The sequence below is a fragment of the Sus scrofa genome, chromosome 13 (assembly GCF_000003025.6).
Source record: "Sus scrofa isolate TJ Tabasco breed Duroc chromosome 13, Sscrofa11.1, whole genome shotgun sequence".
Taxonomy (NCBI): Eukaryota; Metazoa; Chordata; class Mammalia; order Artiodactyla; family Suidae; genus Sus; species Sus scrofa.
The window spans coordinates 127,173,671-127,194,630 of NC_010455.5; the positions used below are offsets into that span (position 1 = coordinate 127,173,671).

The window sequence follows — 20,960 nt, forward strand, 5'->3', positions numbered from 1 at the left end:
AAATTTTAAAACATTTTTAGGAACATTATGGAGGATAATGTGAGAAAAAGAATATATGTATATAACTGGGTCACTTTGCTGTACAGCAGAAATTGACAGAACATTGTAAATCAACTATAATAAAATATCTATCTATATATATAAATTTTTAAAAATTTTAAAGAGTAAAATGAATAAAACAGATTCAAATCCCTCCTGCATGGGAGTTTTATAAATTTTGATAAATCCTGGCTGCTAGAAACATTCCTAGGACTGACCTTTTCTATGAGATGAAAAATATAATCACAGAAACCCAGTATCCCAAATATTTGTAAATTGTTATGATTTTTAGATTTACATGTACCCAGGCATATGGCTTCTCTCAAGTATTGTCCATATTGGGATCATGTGTTTATGTATAACATATGGTCATTAAAAATATTATCATGATTGACAGCTCAGGTATTTCTACCCAGGCTGTCTGGGAAGGTATGTGATATAGATTCATGGGTTACACTTTGATATAAAGAATGTATTATGGTCTCAGCTCTGCCACTTTCAGGTTGTGCTTTCAGGCAAATGTCCTAACCACTCTCTGCTTTGTTTTCCTCCTATATAAAACAGGCATGATAGTAATAGCACCCATCTCATGGGATTTGTGTGAGTTAATTGGTGATAAAGGATAATAATGTGAATTGTCTAACATATAGTAATAATTTGGTGAACAAGTTTAAACTAAAAAAAGGGGTTTCTAATTATCTGTTTCTCAAAAAATGAAATGCTCTTCAAATAAGAGAATTTTTTATTATTTAATTTGAATTCGAATGATTATTTCTTTTAGGACTTTGAGGAAGGAGAAGAGGGGACCATGAAATCAAATAGATATTTCATGTGTCTCAAGGATTAAGGACTTTAGTTTTAGTGTGTAATATATATATGGCTTCAAATAATCAATATTACATCAAAAACAAATCATTCCATAAAATGATTCCATATGGTGACATCCTAATTTGTAATAGGAATATCAATACCACAAGAATGGTATCATAGTTTCTAGGTAACTGAGTTTATGAATCTCTACCTCTTTCCACTAATGCAGAGGAGTAACAGCAAGGCACTGCTGGGGAGTAGAAAAACCCTTATTCTCTGGGAATAAATAAACTATGGATTTGCTCTTATCTAGATCATTGCAACCTTGAGCAAGAAGGTGTCTCTCTATGGGGCCTCAATTTCATTACTGATGAAAAGAGATGGTTAGTTGTTCTAGGATTTTTTAACTTCCTTCATCCTTGCTTTAGAACTTCAATTTTTTTTTTTTTGTCTTTTTTTGCCATTTCTTGGGCCGATCCTGTGGCACAGGGAGGTTCCCAGGATAGGGGTCGAATCAGAGTTGTAGCTGCCGGCGTACACCAGAGCCACAGCAACGCAGGCTACACTACAGCTCATGACAACACCGGATCCTTAACCCACTGAGCAAGGCCAGGGATCAAACCCGCAACCTCATGGTTCCTAGTCGGATTCATTAAGCACTGAGCCACAATGGGAACTCCTGAACTTCAATTTTGTTTTCGAATGAAGTTTTACTGGAAAACAAAGACAACTTAAATAAACGCAAGCTGAACTGCTGTTCCTGATGGGAGTGAAGAAAGAAACATAGATGGAAAAGCATTGGACAAGGTTATCTCTAAGGCCCTTTGCCCTCTAACATTCTACAGTCTGTTAGCCTAGGAGGTTCCAATCCTGGATACACATTAGAATTGCCTCAGGAGTTTGTGAAAAATACAGTGTCCTGACCTAAACCCTATGGATTCTGATTCAGTGAGTCTGGGGTGGGGCCTATGCACTGGCTATGTATATTATATGTAAATATAATTTAAATATAATGCATATGATAATATTAAATACATATGTATACATGTGTGTATATACATATATATACACACAAATTTCCCATATATATATATACAACTTTCCCATATTATATATATATACAACTTTCCCATTAAATATATGTGTGTGTATATATATATACACACACACACAACTTTCCCATACACATGCACTGGCTATGTATATTATATGTAAGTATAATTTAAATATAATGTATATGATAATATAAAATATACATGTGTATACACACATATATATATACACACACACAACTTTCTCCCAAGAAATTAAACAAACATACTAATTCTCAGGAATACTCTTTCTGCACAATTTCCCTATATCAGTTTAGAGAGGAAACACTTCAGGGCCTGACATATTTCAACAAAATAATTGGAAGCAATTCAACATTTGTATACTTTTGAAAGACATAGGTCAAGTGACCATCTTGATCTCATGGAAACTTCTGCCATATATTGTGTTAGCATATATATGTATATTATGCTTCAGCACTCTTCGTTCTTAGCTTGCTGTTGGTATTTACCTAACGCTATCATTGCTATAACTAAAGTTGCACCCTAGCATGGAACTACCATTCTCACTTGCAGGGATCATGCTTCCCACCCTCAAGTTAGTCAAAAGAGTGCAAAGGAATTTTTGTAGGTCGAAAGGTGCAAGGGAACAATGGTTTAGACCTGAACAGAGATCACTTGCTATTTTAAGTTGTTCATATAAGGGAGAACATAGTCTGCTGTAAATTAACCATGCTATTAGCCCTGTAACAGTAGTTGGCGACACTTCCGAAATGCCTGAAAAGAAGGCAAGATTGACTGACTCACAGAACTAAGGAAGAATTGATTAATTCCATATTACTCATTCAGGCACCATGTCTGCGTGTACTTCTCTCACCTTGTTCTGAAATGTGTTTTTTTTAAACACGAAGAAAATCTCTGTGCCTCATTGTAATATTTCACAATTGCCACACTAGTTTTGCCTCCGCTCTCCCCCTTTGCACATGATATGGCAATTATGGCAAACATTATCTTGGCAAGAAAATAGATCAGTTTGCTACTGTAACCTTAGTCCCTAATTCTGTTTTTTACCCTAAAGAATCCTCCTATCTTCTGCCTGTGGGGCCTCAGCTTCTTTTGACATCCAGCCATACATCTGGTGCTGGTGTGCTTCTCATCATCCTACACCAATAAATCAGATCCAGGATTACCTCAATCCTACATATCAGACAGGTGAAAGGTAAAGCTCTCTGAAACCAAGGAACACAGGCTATCCCTGGCTTTGATTAATCGATAGAGCCCAAGAGAGAGGTCTTTAAACATTGCCAAAGCAATAGAATTTCTAATAATAGACCCCTGATACCAAAACAGAAACCTCAAATAGGTCCCCCAAACCCAGAAGAGATAATCCTCCACATACTGCATAATTTCTTCTACACAGGAAAAAATCCTCAATTTGTAATAAGTGTCACTTCGTTTTGTTTCCTTATGTTTCCCTGAAAGCATACTCTTGTGAACTCACTTTCATAAGATTTTAGCAATACACATGTGGATGGAGCACTTGAGCTTTGCTGATAATTGTTGGTGACATTGATTGTATTTTAGAGCCATAATGTGATAATTTTTAATAGCAGTTTTATAATATTAACTAGAAACACAACTTTTTTAAATGCCTGTGCTTTATCACCCTAGCAAATTAAACATTCTATTTCCCCTACTCCCTTCCAATATCTAGCTAGATGCTTGCATGATATTTGAATAGCTGTAATCACAGCACAGATAAAATTGTATTACTTAAATTTATCATATATGCATTTTTCTGTATTTGCCTCAGAATGATCCTTTTAAGGATTTAATATCATGGTACTACATAGATTTGCCAGCATACACTAAAAACCTACCTTTTATGTTGATTTTAGTTGAGTTATATACTTTTTTCTATTAACAATTCTGTAGTAATCATCTGTATACATTCATGTATTTTCCTTGTTATGAAAATTTTTCTTTGGAAATAACCTCAGGTGTAGGTTTGCTGTGTCAGAGGATAAGGATGCATTTATGATTAGAGCATATGCAACTTTCTGCTCTTTTACGTATTTCATACGAAAACCTTATTAGGCATAATACCACTAATTTGAAATTTAGATTATTACCCTGGAAAACAATTACTCCTTAAAAGATATAATAATACTATAAATATGAATACTAATATAAATATTGTAACTAATATTATAAATTAAAACTCCAAAATGCAAATAAAAACCATGAAGTATTCTCTCACAGCTGTTAGAATGGCTATTACATAAAAGATAATAAGTAATAAGCATTGGCAAGGATGTGGAAAAAAAGGGAACCCTTGAGCTCTGTTGATGGGAATGTAAATTAGTGCAGCCACTATGGAAAACAGTACAGATGTTCCTCAAAAAGTTCCAAGTTAAACTACCAGATGATACTGTAGTTCCACTTCTGGGTATTTATCCAAGTAAAATGAAAACACTAACTGGAAAAGACGTATGCATTCCCATGTTCCTTGCAGCATTATTTACAATAGGTGAGATATGGAAACAAGCTAAGTGTCCATTGGCGGGTTGATAGATGGATGGATAAAGAAGACACACACATGATAGAATATTACTCAGCCACATAAAAGAAAGAAAGATTGCTATTTTCGACAACATGGATGTTGTCCTTAAGCACATTATACTAAGTGAAATAAGTCAGACATAGAAAGACAAATACTGTATGACCAAAAATTTAAATAAAATTAAAAAAAACAGGGTCACAGATACAGTGAATAGATTTATGGTAACCAGATATGGAGAGTAGCGGTGGGCAAAGTGAATGAAGAGAGTCAAATGGTACAGACTTCCAAAGACTGTACTTTCAGGGATCATTTCTATAGTTTGTGACAAACTTCCAATCATAAAATGAATAAGTAATGGGTATAAAATGTATAGTGGAGCAACTATAGTTAATAATACTGTATGTATATTTGAAAGTTGCTAAGAGAGTAAATCTTAAAAGTTTCATCACAAGAAAAAAAATCCTGTAACTTTTTATTGCAATGGATGATAACTAGACCTATTGTGGTGATCATTTTGCAACATATCCTAATATCAAATCATTATGTTGTACACCTGAAAATAATGTTATACGCCAATTATACCTCAATTAAAAATTTTAAAAAATCAATAAAGAAAATATAAGCCTATATTTAAAACTTTCAAAAGTATACTCTACTTATGTACATAGAAATTTATTGCTAATTAAAAATGGATCTTAACTATTCTTCAGAGTGGCTTTCCAATATTTTGATCAATAGCCATGATAAAAACACGCTGTTTATGTAGTATGAGTATAGTGTGCACACAGACATAGACACACAAATACCTATGAGGTGAATCAAAAGTTTTATAAAGTAATACTTACCCATACTACATGCAGTAGAATCTGATATATTCCATTTTTTACATTGTGGTTATTTCATTCCAGAGTTACCTATTATGTGTTGCCTTTCTCTCTTTCTTCCTTTAAGCTAGCTAGAGCCGACTAAATTGATTTCATGATCTTGATCAGTAGACTAATAAATACTCTTTGAAAGCAGCTTTGCCAGTATGCAACACGTAGAACTTAAAAATGGTTTGCTGACATTGAAATCAAGTAACTAAATGTACTATCTTTAACTACAATCTGTCTTTTGGCTTTCGCTTATATTCATTAACTAGAATCTGATTTTTGGTTCTGCCACTTGCACATTTTATACGAAAATCTAAACTCATGCCTCATGGCCTACAACAGCATTCAATTGGTTGCTTAATTTCTTCTCTGGCCTGAATAAATCTGACTCTGAGGAAATACTCGAATGGCATATGCTTACTAAGATATGGTATGGCAAAGAAGCTAGCAGTGCTTGATGTGAAGGAGACTTTTAAAGCGTGTTTGCTGACTACAAATCAATAGATTATAAAGGACAATGTATGTAAGAATATTTAGAGTAGGCTGGCCAGGGGCTTAAATCCATAAGATCATCTGACATTCAGAGATGCAGATTTGGTCATTGATTCTTTCCTTATCCACTATTTTACCAAACTACAATGAGCATTGCTTAAAACTGCTAAAAAGTAACATAATATGGAAGGGATGATAATCACTTATAAGAATATGTAAAAACATAATTGCTCTTCATAAACTTCTTTTTACCCACAAATGTCTCTATATATCAGAGATATTAATAGAACAGTAGTTATGAACCTTTCAATTATTTAAAAAATTGTGGAGTGCTAACTAATTTTTTCCTATGTTCCTACAAAAAATAATCATCTCACATATGCAAAATGTAAGGGATTTCCACTGTGGTGCAATGGGTTAGGAATCCAACTGCAGCAGATCAGGTCACTGTGGAGGTGTGTGTTCGATCCCTAGCCCCATGCGGTGGGTTCAAGGATTTAGCATAGCCACAGCTGCAACCTATGCCATGGCTTGGATTCCATCCCTGGCCTGGGAACTTCTATATGCCATGGGTGTGGCTAAAACAAACAAAAATAATGTAATTTATTTTATCCTGATGTAGTTACACGTGTAGTTATTTGTTCAGCCATTTTTTTCTTTGTCATTTTTAATTCACTATAGTATAATACACTATTTTATACATCATTTAAATTTAAAGTTCAGCTGAATTATAGATTTTTTTACATGATTAAGTCAATAATTACTATTTGGCTTTATTGAAAACAAAGATAATATTAAATAAACCACTACTTTTTCCTTTTGGTAGGATTTAAATTTGCTTTTCCAAGAAATTATGTGATATTTTCTTACTTTTAATCTAAAGAGTGTTTTTTTTTAATTCCAAAAGAGTTAAATCCATGAGTAGCTTTGCTTCATAAGACTTTCGCAAATATCAAGATTATATTTCTCTCTCAACCTTTCATTGTTATTTTGTCTTAGATTTTCTCTTTTTTTCCCATTTTAGGGACAAAATTTAAAACTGAACTCTCATGTTGAAACTTTGTTTTATTTTTTTATTTTTTGGCCACACCCATGGCCTGTGAAAATTCCCAGGCCAGGGATCAAACCCATGCTGCAGTTGCAACCTGTGCCAAAGATGAGGCAATATCTGATCCTTAACCCACTGTGCCACAAAGGAACTTCCTGTCATTATTTTAAACTAGTCTTTACTTAATATAACTTTGTGGTTATATTAAGTTATATTTATTCTTAATGGAAAATGTAATGAGTAGAACATTGAATTTTGTTGTTTCACTTAAGAATTACAGTTGCTTTTTTACTTATAATGTCCTTAGCAAATATTTCTGTGAGTCATAGGTCTTGTCTTTGACTTATAACTCCAAAGAGGAGTCACTGAGGCAGTGTAATAAATGGAAAACTAGAGTAAGGGATTATATAATTGAGGGATTGTAGTTCTCCTTTAAAGAGTTGGGCCATGAGACTTAACTTTTTTCCTTTTTTATTTATCCACATAATGGGATATCTGTGACCATACTTATATTTATGGAAATATTTTGGAAATGAATAAACATATAGGTCAATAAGTACTTTGAATTCTTGAAATAAAGACCCTTATGATATCATTCACTTAGCAATAGCAAGAAGAATATGTTGTGTGATACCTAGCTCTCAAGTACTTACTTGAATTTATTATGTTTTTTAAAGTGTCTATTTTTCACTGGACTTTAAACTGTGCTATGTCATGGAGATCTCTGTATGTGTTGGGGGAAAGTGGTGAGAGAGGAAAGTAAAAGGGAAAACATGCACTAATCGAGTGTCCCTATGTGTCATACCTTGTAAATATACTTTCTCAGATAATTCTCCTAACAACTCCATTCAGCATATACTATTATCCCCATGTTGTAGAGGAGGAAAATAAAGCTTGTAGAGACAAAATAACTTGTTTCCCAGTTGATAAGCTCCTGAGCTAGGATCTGAACCCAACTCCAAAACATGGCTCTACAGGACACCATAAGGTTTCTCAACTTCCAAATTGTTGCTTTGGAAACTTCTGTTTACAGCTAAAATAGGAAAGGGAAGGGCTAATTTAATTAAGAGAAATCATTTATATTACCCAAAGAGATTTCTTTTTTTAGCTTCCTTCAATGTTTCCACGACAGTTTTAGCTGAAGATTTGAATCGTTTCTTATTTTATCTTGCCAGTTTGCCTAACTCTAGTTCCTGGACTTACAAAAATATACTTGGTAAACATGAGTGAAAGGGCAGGACTTTTACTACAGTTTCTCTGCTTGGTTATTTATGCAATTAAAATGGTCATTTCAGAGAGGAACTGGAGGTTGAGCTGGAGGAGGGTGATGGAAGGAGGGGTGGCTGGACTGAGTTAGGGAAATTCCAGATGACAAGGATTGCCAGATTTCCTGTGGGCCCCTTATTGCCAAACTCCTCCTCCTGCTCTTCTTGCACAGCTGTGTGCTTCATTAAATTGTGATGTCTACAAATCAGAGCAGTGTTAAAACGCAGAGCAGGGGGAATTCCTGTACACTGGCTGCTGCCAAGTTCCTAGAGTTTTAACCGCACACTCACCAAACTGCCTCCCTTTCCTCCAAAAACTATAAATAAATTCAATATCAAGAGTGTATTCATCAATGATAGTGCCTCTCTGTTCTCTTGGAGAGTTTGAAATACTACATAGACACTTTAGTAAAGATGCCCCTGCCTGAGGCAAGACAGTGTGGGTCTTGAGTAGTCAGAGATAAGACTTTTGACCTTGATGTTGCTACTAGTCTTCCAGTTGAGTCAGGGACCGTTGCCTAATCATTTGAAACAGATTTTCCCATTCAGAGTTTTGGTGTAGTGCTTTCCAGAAACCTGCCTAGAGCCAAGACTCTGGTTGCTACTGCTCAGGGGAGGGATAAAAGGGACATGATTTAATTCAATAATGAATATTGAGGATTTATGTGTGCAAGGCACTGTGCTGAGTGAAGTAGGGGTTGACAGCATAAGGAGGAAAAGCCTAATATACACTAATAGGGCTAGTGTAGGGTAAGCACTAATGAGTACTTAAGGCACAATGGGCTTAATGCAAATTTCACCTCATGGATTGGAAAAGTTTCAAGGGACAGGTAACACTGGCTCAAAGCTTCAAAGGATAGATAAATATGGAGGTGCTTCCAGGGAAGGAAAAAAGAATGTAAACCAAGGTACAGTGAATAGAGTTTGGTGGGTTATCAGAATGATGTGTTGTCTTGTGTTGAAGTGGTAGCCTTATAACTGCATTATAATGCAAATAGTATTGTTTTTCTGGCAGTTAGAAAATATAATATGGCAGTTAGAAAATATAATATGGCTGTCTTCATGTGGATGTATGGTGTCCAATCAGGCCCATCTATATCTTATCTTACACCAGCTGGATTCTTGCATTTGTGTTATATGCCTTGCATGTTTAGGCATTTGAACTTATGACCCTTGGGGCTTGAATAAAGAATATGGGGGGGATCGATGGAGCTTCTGTGATAGGAGATTATTGGGGTGGTTGTTGGTAGATGGACAAAGGAAGAGCAGGAATATGAAGGATAAAAGTGGAGAGGGTCTAGAGGTCCCTGGAAGAAAAGTGGTAGCTAATCCATACCCAGAACTTAAGCCTACCGAATCCAGACAAGAAAAAGAAAACAATCTAAGTTAATTGCATTTATTGAGCACATACTTACATGAACACTACAATAGGCACAGTGGCGGTAGAGACTGAGATACAGTAATACTTTGCCCCATCTCCAACTACAAGGAAAAGAGATGGGCATGTACTATTGCACAAGATAGAATTCAGTGAGAGCTTGCAATTTGCCATGGAAGTATAGAAGAGCAATGATTTGTTTTGACTGGGAAGGGATAAGAAACATTTCTGAGGAATTATATTTGAGGTGAGACGTAAAGATTAGCTAGGTCATTGATCATTAAACAAATGTGGAAAGGTTAGTTTTGATTGAAAGAAAGAATAAGAGTTCTTAAATTGCAGTACTATTTCAGACTAGGATATGAATTACATTTTATTATGAGGTGAGTTTAGTGTCGGATCATCAAGTGTCATTAAAGCCATTCTGTTGAGTTTGGGCTTCAAACTTGATTGGGAGCCATTGAAGGTAACTGAGATGTGAAGTGAGACCAGTCAGGTCCACATATAAACTCAGGAGTGCTGTGGGGCTCCATTTTTGCCACATCTTATAGTTCCAAGAAAGACCGAGGCTTGTCTGAGTATTTTCCAGGCCCACCACAGCGTAGGGAGATAGGTCAGGATTAGAATTACTATTTGGCTTAAGAGAGATATATATGTTGAAATGCCCAAACATAGCTCTTGATATGGGTTTGATGGCTACTCCTCCATCGCCATCTTTTTCTGTGGCCTCCTCCTAGCATTTGATTTATTCTCTCCTATTTCTGGCATTAACATACTGCCTGGTAAGTAATAGTAAATAATTGCTGAATGAACAAACTACTAACTTGTTTTAACAAGTGAGGAAGAGCCTGGTTATCAGAGCTTGAGTAAACAATCTGTACATGAGAACCTGGCTTTGAGCAAGACAGAGGACTAGCCTTTGATTCCTTTCCTTTTGTCCTTGTGTACTTGGGTAAATCACGTACTTCCTGAGGTGAGCCTCCTTCTTTTGAAACCACTAGGGAACACCCTTAACTGTGCTTTATCCCCAATGGACTGATCCAGTTACAGCTTCAGAAAGCCAAGCTTCACATCTCCCTGATTTATTTCCTGTTTGAATTTTGAAAGGCTCTGAGTTTGAAGACTGACATAAAACAAATAAATATATTTCAAAAAAATACTCTTATAACTATCAAGGTTGAACAGTTAAGTTACGATTTAATCCCTAGAGCTAATTGTCCAAAACAATTACTAAGTTTCTAATATTATATTAAGAATCCATTACCTGGAAAATGGGTATACCCCTTTTCATAATTGCAATTGATTCTTTTAGAACATTTACAATTGCATACTATATTAATTAAGCAAGTCAACAATAATGTAATAAGTGGAAATCAATTTCTAAGTCTTTTAAGAGACATTACAAATCAATAATTAGTTAATATTTGATCAAGTGAAAAGATTTTGTCCCCTATGGGAAGAGTGTTTTAAGTCTAGAGTCTTTGCTCTCTACAAAGAATGTTTTTAATAGTCCCATTTTTGCTTAACACATTTGAAATCTAAAGCAATTTTGGTAAAGTTGGGTTTCCACTTCTCCATTTTACATGGGGCATTCACTGATACTCAGAGATAAATCATTGCTACCTGTACTCAGGTTAGAGACACCAGACACCATGTGAATGGAATTGTGTTCAGTTGGGGGGGGGCATGATAACACAGGACTCTTATAAGTTGAGATGTGGAAGAAACGTTATTAAATTTCCAGGTGTTCTCCCTTTAAGTTCTCATCTTTTCCTTTTTCATCTTTGCAAGAGCTGAGCATGTTCCTAGCGTTCTCTCTGAACCCTGATGCTCTGCTTGTCCTGAAAGCTGACAGAGACACATGCAAAGAGATTAGGTCTCAGCTCTGGTCCCTTCAAATAATGTAATCTCATTATAAAGCCATGGAATATACCAGAGAACAATGCAGATATATTATCATTCACAGGATAGGTACCAAAAAAAAAAAAATCTTGCTTTGGCAAATTTGATAAGGTGAACATTTGCAGTCAAGTGCCTGGAAATTCTGTACACATTAGTGCTATTTGAGTGACTTTTTTGTGTCTTAGAGATCTCTTTTAATAAGAGCTTTCTCTCTCCTTGTTGTACACCACAGTCTTTGATTCCTCTTGGTTAGGGATCATCCTTACACCTTTCCAAAGTACTCTCAAATATGAGAGGCCACTGGTTTCTTAGGAGAGAGTGTGAAAGAGGAAACAAATGCCAAAGATTTCATTCAGCATGCTTCTTAGAATCAATGAGTCACCTTTACACACATACAGCCCCCCCATATTTATATAAAAGGCATTTTTTTAAAGTGTTGCCCAAAAACCAAAACCAAAAAATGTCCAAGAAAGCTTTTTCCTTTGGGGTATAGTTGAATATATGTTCTAATTTTGCTTAAAATTAGACATGGCCAGTGACTTGGCTCTAAGCAATGCAATATGGACTAGAGTGCTGCAAGCTGTTTCTGGGCTTCCTAAGGTTATCTTAAGAGACTTTGCTTGCTGGCACCCTTTTTCTTCCCAATTCTCCCCCTTTCCTTCACTTTCAAGCTGGATAGAAAGGACCCAGAGGAAGTTTTTGTTGTCATTGTTTGTTTGTTTGTTTGTTTTATGGATATGCTGGCAACAAAGGGAAGTTCCAGGGCCAGGGATTGAATCTGACCTGCAGCTGTGACCCATGCTACAGCAGTAGCAGCCACAGGGGATCCTCTAACCCACTGTGCCAGGTGAGGGAGCAAAGCTGTTACCTCGGTAGAGACCCAAGCCGCACTGCACCACAGCAGGAACTCCCCAGAGGAAGTTTTGGAGCCCTGAGGATAGTCTGGCTATTACATGGAAGAATTTTAGATCTCTTTCTAAAACTTGTAAGAAAGATACATGGGAGAGCTGCCTAAAAGGAAATATCCTCATGAGACTGTGTCATAAGAAATAAACTTTGAGGGTGTCATTTGTTTTGAGATTATGGCATTTCTTTTTCACTGTAGTTGACCTTTACACTAAAACAAGGATTGTGTAGGGTATGTCCTGATCAGCTAAAAGATGGAGTTCTCAGGGAGGATGCGTTTGGTCTTTACGAATGTGTCTCTTTTGTTCTTCTAGGCGATATGCCTGAATCAACACAAAGACTGGATATAAGTCAGCAGAAAAGTATTATAATATCCTACTGTCATTGATGGCAAATGACTCTATATCCTTAATAAAGTCCCTAGTACTACTGAGTCTGATACCATTCCTGTGGTGGTTTTGGATCCAGACACCATGGTATATAAATCTGGTGCTAAAAATTAGAGCAGTCAGCCATGTGCAGCATTTGGGTTCAGTACCTAAACCACAATGAACCTTAATGCAGATTAGTAGAGATTTATCACTGTATAAATTTCTGTGCAGTGATTTGGTTTGTTTGTTTTTCTTTTGTTAAAAAAATCAGGAGACCATAAAATTGTCTGAGAAATAACTCTGTGTCTCCATGTACACTGAGGCTCCCAGGAACTGAACCATGTCCCTCAGCATAACCCCTGTGACTCATGATTCTCTGGGGCGGGGGTGAGGTGGGGATTTAACTTTAGACCACAGTTTAGTACAGGGATAACCATTACCTATCTTTAATTGAACATCTGCCAGGTACTGTACTAGACGCTTCACTCTTACAGCAACATAACACTTTAGGTATTTGTATCTCTGTTCTCCAACAGAGGTTTAAAAAGCAAAAGCAATTTCTTCAAAGTCAACCATCTGTATTGCGGCAAAACCAGGATTCCAAAATTCCTGTTACTATTCAGTATTCCAGGCTCCTGTTACTCTTACAGATCTCTGGACCCTTAGATTCTTTATCTTTAATTGTACTGGATACCTCCCTTTTAGGTGTAGTGCTCCCTATTATGAATATATCTTATTTCCTCTTTTCTTGAGTGAGGTTAAACCCCAAGGGATGGCATATTTGTTCAAGATCATTTTATTGTAATGAGTTTACATTGTAAAAATTTTCTGATTCTGTCACACTAGACTTTGGGTACATTGTGGAAACAATGTGATCATTTGCAACATTTTATATTCTCCTTAAGTTACTCTGAATTTGCATTTAGAATGATAATGGAAATGTTGCTCCTGATCACTTCCCCTTTAGAGGGATGGAATTTACCACTCTTTTTTTTCCCCTCCAATGACACTGGAATGGTCTCATCAGCAAGGGAACATTTTAGCTTTCACATCACTAAACACAGTGGAGATGAAGAAACCTGTAGCTCTCAAAATCTGTAGCTCTCAGTGTGACCAGACTGATTTATGATAGCCTGGATTTTGCAGACAAGCTTTTGAAAATGACCCAAAATAATACTTATCTCATTCACATTCTTTTCCCACTCTGGCACTAATCTGTTTTTTCAGAATGTTTTCTTCTGTCCATCTACCTAGCATTCTGCTTGTCATCTCCCAGAAAAGTTGCAGAATCCCCAAGTACCATTAGATCTAATTCACACTATGGATTGCAATAACCTCTGAATCATAACTGCACACATGTACAAACTAACAATGCAGACACACACACATGATGTTTTCTGCCCTAAAGAAATGCCCATGTTTCAGCATCTCTGAAACTATTTCCTACTACTTTTCAATAACCCCTCACCCCCCAACCCCACACACAATACCTACTATTATCGGGACCAATTATACATTACCTCATAATAAATAATGTACTAAATATCATTTTCACATGGATCGAATCATATATTCATTTGAGACAGAGTGTCATGTGATATTTGGGACAAAGAATAGTTGCTTTGAAAAATAAATAAATGAATAAAGTTGTTTAATAACAAAGATGTGGGGAACATAACTACGAGAGCAACTGATTGTTTCTCAAAGGATCTGGATGAAATGGGTAGTTAAAACAGTTATATTGTTTTCATATAGCCATAGCTATAGTTTTTTAAATACAAATATACTGAATTTAAATTTTTCTTAAGCTCACTACATTGATAAAGTGACCTCGGAAGGCTGCAGGTCACAGAGAATATCTAAAATCAGGGGGGCAAATATCCTGTTTTAATGAGATTGGTCTCAATCAAAAGTAACCAGGCTTGTCTAATCCCTAAACTGTTTATTGCTTCCATAAAATCTGGGAATTAGGCCTGAGGGTATATGCTTACACTGGATAAGCCCCTTCCTTCAGAGCAGTTTAATCTGTTTTTGTTTGTTTCTGTTTTTGTTTGTGTTATCCTGTTAGCTTGAAATTGGATCCAGCAGTCAGTCTTTACCCTAAGCTTGGAAAGGGAAGGCACAGAATTAGTAGCAAAAGGGAACATGGTATATGCAAGGGATAGGATTAAAAGAATGTGTTGATGTGGAAAAGGAGAAAGCTCTTTATAATCTGCTCTTTTCCCTTAGGTCCCAGGAAGCTAAAATCAAAAATTGTTAAAGGCAGATAATAACATAAGGGGGTCATCTGGGACAGAGGATGCCTGTTGGAAAAGCAGAAAGTGCTAATCTATAACAGAAAAAAACTACAAAGATCTGGCATATGCTTCTACCAGAGATGGGCTTCAAAAACATTGATTTCCAAGTGTCTGGAGGGAATTCCCAGAGACAACTTTGCAGTGATCAGAGAGCCAAGTTTGAAGAAAAGGACTTAAACTCCTAGAATAGGAGTCATCTTATGTTTATTTTGGAATACAACATTTACAAGGAAAAAATAAACCCAAGCTTACTATGTAAATCCATGAAACAAGTTAAGAATGAAGACCCTTGCTGTATTATTTAGAACTCTGATGGATACTAGAGAAGATAAGCATATGGTTAACAAAACACGTAACATTTTGAAGTTAGCCAACTAACAGTGATTTGCTTTTCCATGGGAATAGAGAATCTATAAATGTGAGACTGCATATGGAAATAGTTTTCAAATGTACATTGGATTCCTTATTTAAAAAAAGAGTTTGTGTTTAGCAGATGCAATCTATTACATGTAGAATGGATAAGTGATGAGATCCTACTGTACAGCACAGGGAACTATATCCAATCTCTTGAGATAGAACATGATGGAAGATAATATGAGGGAAAAGAATGTATATCTATGTATGACTGGGTCATCTTTCTATACAGCAGAAATTGGTACAACATAGTAAATCAGCTATACTTTCATTACCAAAAAAAAGAATAAAATACATAGGAATAATTGTAACCACGAGGATTAAAATCATGTATTCAGAAAACTATAGGATGTTGGTGAAGTTGAACATAAGGCAAATAAATGGAAAGATATCCTGTGTTCATGGATTGAAAGAGTTAGTACTTTTAAACTGTTCATAGTACCCGAATCAACTAAAGATTTGGTACTATCTTTTTTTAAAAAAAAATGTTATTATAATTGATTTACAATGTTCTGTCAGATTTTGCTGTACACAAAAGGGACCCATTCATACATGCATATATATATATATATATATATTTTCTTTTTCTCACATTATTCTCCATCATGTTCCATCACAAGTGACTAGATACAGTTCCCTGTGCTATACAGCAGGACCTCATTGCTTATCCACTCCAAATGCAATAGTTTGCGTCTACTAACCCCAAACTCCAAATCCATCCCATTCCCTCCCCCTCTCCCTTGGCAACCACAAGTCTATTCTCCAAGTCCATGAGTTTATTTCTTTTCTGTAAATAGGTACATTTGTGCCATATACTAGAGTCCATATTTAAGTGATATCATATGGTATTTGTCTTTCTCTTTCTGACTTAACTTCACTTAGCAGAGAGTCTCTAGTTCCATCCGTGTTGCTGCAAATGGCATTATTTTGTTCTTTTTAATTGCTAAGTAGTAATAGTATCTTTTAATACAAACTTTTTTTCTTAAAAAAAATTCCTTTGGAAAGAGGCATCTCTAACATAAATAGGAATATCAGGAGGATTTAGATTAATGAATATCTATTATTTGTGTTCTCTGTGAGGAACTTGGATGTCTCTCAGCCACAGACATAACTGAGTGAAAAGGGGGGTCTTTCTCAATTGTCAACATTGAAGAGGATGGTCAGGAGAAAACAGTGGCAAAGGAAAACACTTAGATGCCAGGGAGAGAAACCAGTCCCCAGAAAACAGCATTCTGAAATGATTTGGTGGCAGTGAGGGCTCTTATTCCTACCAATACCATGCTCCTGCTGGTAATCATGACTTTTTTTTATACATGATCATAAGTCATCTAATTGAAAGCCAATCTGGGAGCTCCCTGGTGGCCTCCCAGTTAAGGATCTGGCATTGCCACTGCTGTGGCTCAGATTTGATCCCTTTGATCCCTGGTCTGGGAGCTTACACATGCCAGGAGCATAACCAAAAACAAAAACAAACAACAACAACCAAAAAACCTTTGACCTTTTTTGGGGGGGAAACCTAGCTTGTTCTGAGTTCTATGCTTCCTAATCTATTTGTGCTGCCCCCTACCTATCAGGTCTGATATTCCCCTTTGATTATGTGCCTGTACTTCACACGTTCATATGTGCTCCTTTGCATCTACTTTATCAGAAGTCTTGTTATACCCCCATATCATTTCTGTAAATATTCCACCTCACTGACTGACTCAGTATTTCCTTTATAACTTAAAGTATTCATGGTCATGCGGTTAACATTTTATTTTGTAGGTCAGGGCCAGCAAACTTCTTGTAAAAGGTCAGAGAGTAATTATTTCCAGCTTTGTAGGACATAGGGTCTCCATCATAACCTCTCAACTCTGCCCCTGTGGCACCTAAGCCACAGATTGCACCTAAGCAGGACAGTGCTCCAAAAAACCTCATTTACAGAAACAGGCAACAGTAAATTTTGTGGATAAGAGTTTGTGGACCCTACTGAAGATAAGAATCTTCCATTTTTCTTGAGTTAAATTTCCTTTGAGAATATGTTTTCTGTGGACTTCCTTTTCTTACTGTTTTTAAAATCTTCTTTCCTGAAATGCAGATGAATGTCTTTAATATGATCATTTTGGGTATACCTTTGAAGCTATGACCAGCCTGGTTTTGCTCTCAAAGTGAGATGGCATTTAAGAAGCACAGAGCTATCAAACAGAACTTAAAATAATTTTCATTCATTTAAATGAAAATTTTCATTTATTCTTTATCTCTGGAAGGATGTGGAAGAAGACCCATTCCATAACTTTGAGTGACAAATTCTTTTCTTCTTCACTCTTCGCCCATTTTCACCTGTTACACTCTATTAATCTCTTCTCCACCAAACCTGTCCCAAATCCCCCCACCCCAGCAAGCTCTACCCACAAATTTTTAATTTTTATCCTGTCACCTCTGACTCAGAGCAACTTACTTTGTAGGCTGACTAAACTGCCCCTCATAAGTTGATTTTCTCTTCCCTTTTCTCCTTCCTCCATTCTCACATTCAGAAGTAAGAACTAAGGCAAAGAGGAAGAACCCAGGCTACCAGAGGCCAGGTCAAAAACCTATAAACATTCCTGATTTTATGTTTTTAATCCTGGCAAATATTACCTTTATGATTCTTATTATCATTATTAGTTTAAGTATATTTCAATTACTTGTAAAACACACACACATTTATACACAGTACCAAGAAGAATGGCCTGAGAAGCCATTCTACCATCAACTCCTTTAGACTTCTTTTTCGCTTTTGGGGGCCTCACTTGTGGCATATGGAAATTCTCAGATTAGGGGTCGAATCGGAGCTGTAGCCGCCGGCCTATGCCAGAGCTGCAGCAACGCCAGATCTGAGCCAAGTCTTCGACCTCCACCTCAGCTCATGGCGACGCTGGGTCCTTAACCCACTGAGCGAGGCCAGGGATCAAACCTGAAACCTCAGGGTTCCTAGTCAGATTCGTTTTCTGCTGCTCCATGATGGGAACTCTCCTAGATTTTCTTTTATACATACTCATAAGTCCTTAAAGACTGAAAAAACCGGCAGGGGAGGAAAAGGAAGCCACTCTGGCAACCACTTCTCCGCTATGCATTCATCAGCCAGCACGTCCTAACAGACTCAACCATTTCACACTAAGACAAAACAAACAAAAAAAGCTCATAGGCCACACACAGCTGCCACCCTAACCACCTTCTGAGCATCCCTGGATAGCCGGAGCAGTGAGAGCAAAGGGTCAGTCTGTAAGCAAGGTGGGGCTCTCCAAGCCACATTCATAAAGGGAGGCTGCCTTCAGGAGGTGCGAGGCCCAGAAGCCATGAAGGCGATGCCTGTCATGTGGGGGATTGAGAGGAAAGATCTTTTTAGAAATCCAGAGGCCTGAACTGAAGTTTGGGCAGCAGTAGTTCTTTCTACAGTTAGGAAGTTTCGAAGGAAAAAGTTTTTGCCGCCCTAGTGCTGACTTTCTGTGGGTGGTCTTCACCAGAGGTTAGGAATAGCATTGTGTAGAAACATTGTCTGGGTGTCAGCTGAATGTAGAAAAACTGGGATTGGTTGTGTCATAGCTTAGGAACAAGAAATTGGCATCTTAAAACACTAGAATAAAATAGGAAGAAAACTTATTGATTATCTAGTAAACCAATAACCTTCTTTTACACATAAGGGGAATTAAAGCCTTGAGAGGAAAGGGATTCCCCTGAAATTATCCAGAGGAAGAGACCATGGATCTGTTAGTCTACGCAGAGGAAAAGAGCATGGATCTTACCATCAAGTGGTTTTTCCTCCAGATTGCTCTTCATGATTAGAAATAGTAACGTGATGCCGGATGGTGTAAGAACCTTAGGTAATTCTGCGAAGGTGGCTGACAGGAAAGTGCAGTGATCCATCGTCCTTTAGAGATTCTGCTAGAACTTTTTCTCATCAAGGGGTTTCTCCAAGGAAGATATCTCCTTGTTTGCTTCACATGCCCGGACTTCTCTCCCTGGGAGTGAGGATCAGCAGCAGCCCAGGTGACTCGCATTTGCTCCTTTTTCCCACTTGAGAATCACCTGGGTTAGATGCCAATGGTTCTTAACCATGCCACACATGAGCAACTCTTGGGGAACTTCTGAATTCATAAATAATACTTCTGCCCAGATTCTACTCTCCAAAACTCTGATTTAATTGTCTTGCGGTAATGCCCATCCATCTTTATTTTAAGCATCTCATGTTATCTAATGGGTAACCAGGTTTGAGAAGTACGAAACTAAAGGAAGTCTGCAAGTTTAGGCCTGGAATGGAACAAGAGCACACAGTGGAAAGGTAGGGAGGGCAGTTTGGAGAGACATTTCTGAGCTTGAAGAAAGATATTGCTCAAGAGGAGAGGAGGAAAGGAAGATGCTGGGAAGCCTATTTGAAAGAGTAATGAGGTTCAATTAGATGCAGGTGGAAGCACACTGCAGGCCTGATTAAGCAAAGACCTCAGGGCTTCGGAGGAAACTGTGAAGACAGATCTTCCAGGCACTGGGCTGAAGTGCATTTGATTTCCTCAGCAAGAAGGAACAGCAAAGGACAGAGGACTCAGGAGGACGTTCTTTGAACTGGCAGGTAAAGGAAAGATAATAATGGGGCTGTTAGCAGGGGAAGTCTGTTTTACCCTCAGAAATTCTAAGGTCTCAGTCCATCAGGTAATAAGGTCAAAGATCGTATAAAATGAATAATGGAATCTTAGGACCAGAAGGCCTGAGAGACCATCGGATTCAGCCCCCCACCCATACACACTGCACAGGCGAGCAGACTTGAATCCCAGAAAGGGTCAGGGACTTGCCCAAGATCACCTGTAAGCCAGGCCTCTGGCCTCCATCTGTTCCCTGGTAGAGTCAGCACTGTCTAACAGCACAGCCTGCAGAGTTTGCTACCCTCACTCACTGAGTGTGTATATCTTTAGGGGGGTTATTTGTGTTCGCTCTGTCTCAGTTTCCTCATCTATAAATTGAGGATTACAGTAGTCTAACTTTTTCATGGGTTGCTGGGTAGATTAAAGGAATTGGTATCCATAAAGTATTTAGAACAATGCCTGGCATGTATTATGTGTTATATCGCAGGTATCACAATTATTACCCTGTACTGCTTTACTCAAGTGTTAAAAAGACATCTTAGGGAACAAACCTGTGCTAAGGTCTTGCCTATTTAAGGATACATATTTGGAGAACATGGAGGTTTTTCCAGGTGCTCTGTTTTTGTTTTTTGTTTGTTTGTTTTGTCTTTTTGTTTTTTATAGAGCCACACTTTTGGCATATAGAGGTTCCCAGGCTAGGGGTTGAATTGAAGCTACAGCTGCCGACCTACGCCACAGCAACTCGGGATCCAAGCCGCGTCTGCGACTCACACCACAGCCCACGGCAATACCGGATCCTTAAGCCACTGAACGAGGCCAGGAATCAAACCCACAACCTCATGGTTCCCAGTTGGATTCGTTAACCACTGTGCCATGATGGGAACTCCTGGGTGCTCTATTTTTGATAAAAACTCCAAAGGGGTTAGACTTTAGGTGAATTGCAAAGTTGTGTGTTTTTCACT

The 20,960-nt window shown here is 37.4% G+C and overlaps 1 protein-coding gene across 8 annotated transcripts in view; it reads left to right on the plus strand.

Annotated features, from left to right (window-relative positions):
- TP63 (tumor protein p63) overlaps positions 1-20,960 on the plus strand; it is a 231,093-nt gene that overhangs the window by 57,681 nt on the left and 152,452 nt on the right. Inside the window, exon 1 of one of the 8 annotated variants that reach the window (XM_021070045.1) lies at positions 19,901-19,988. The exons of the other annotated variants lie outside the window; for them this stretch is intronic. The gene's annotated coding sequence lies outside the window, so the exon portion shown is untranslated. Of the gene's footprint in view, positions 1-19,900; positions 19,989-20,960 lie in introns of those variants that run through there. 8 annotated transcript variants of the gene reach the window in all.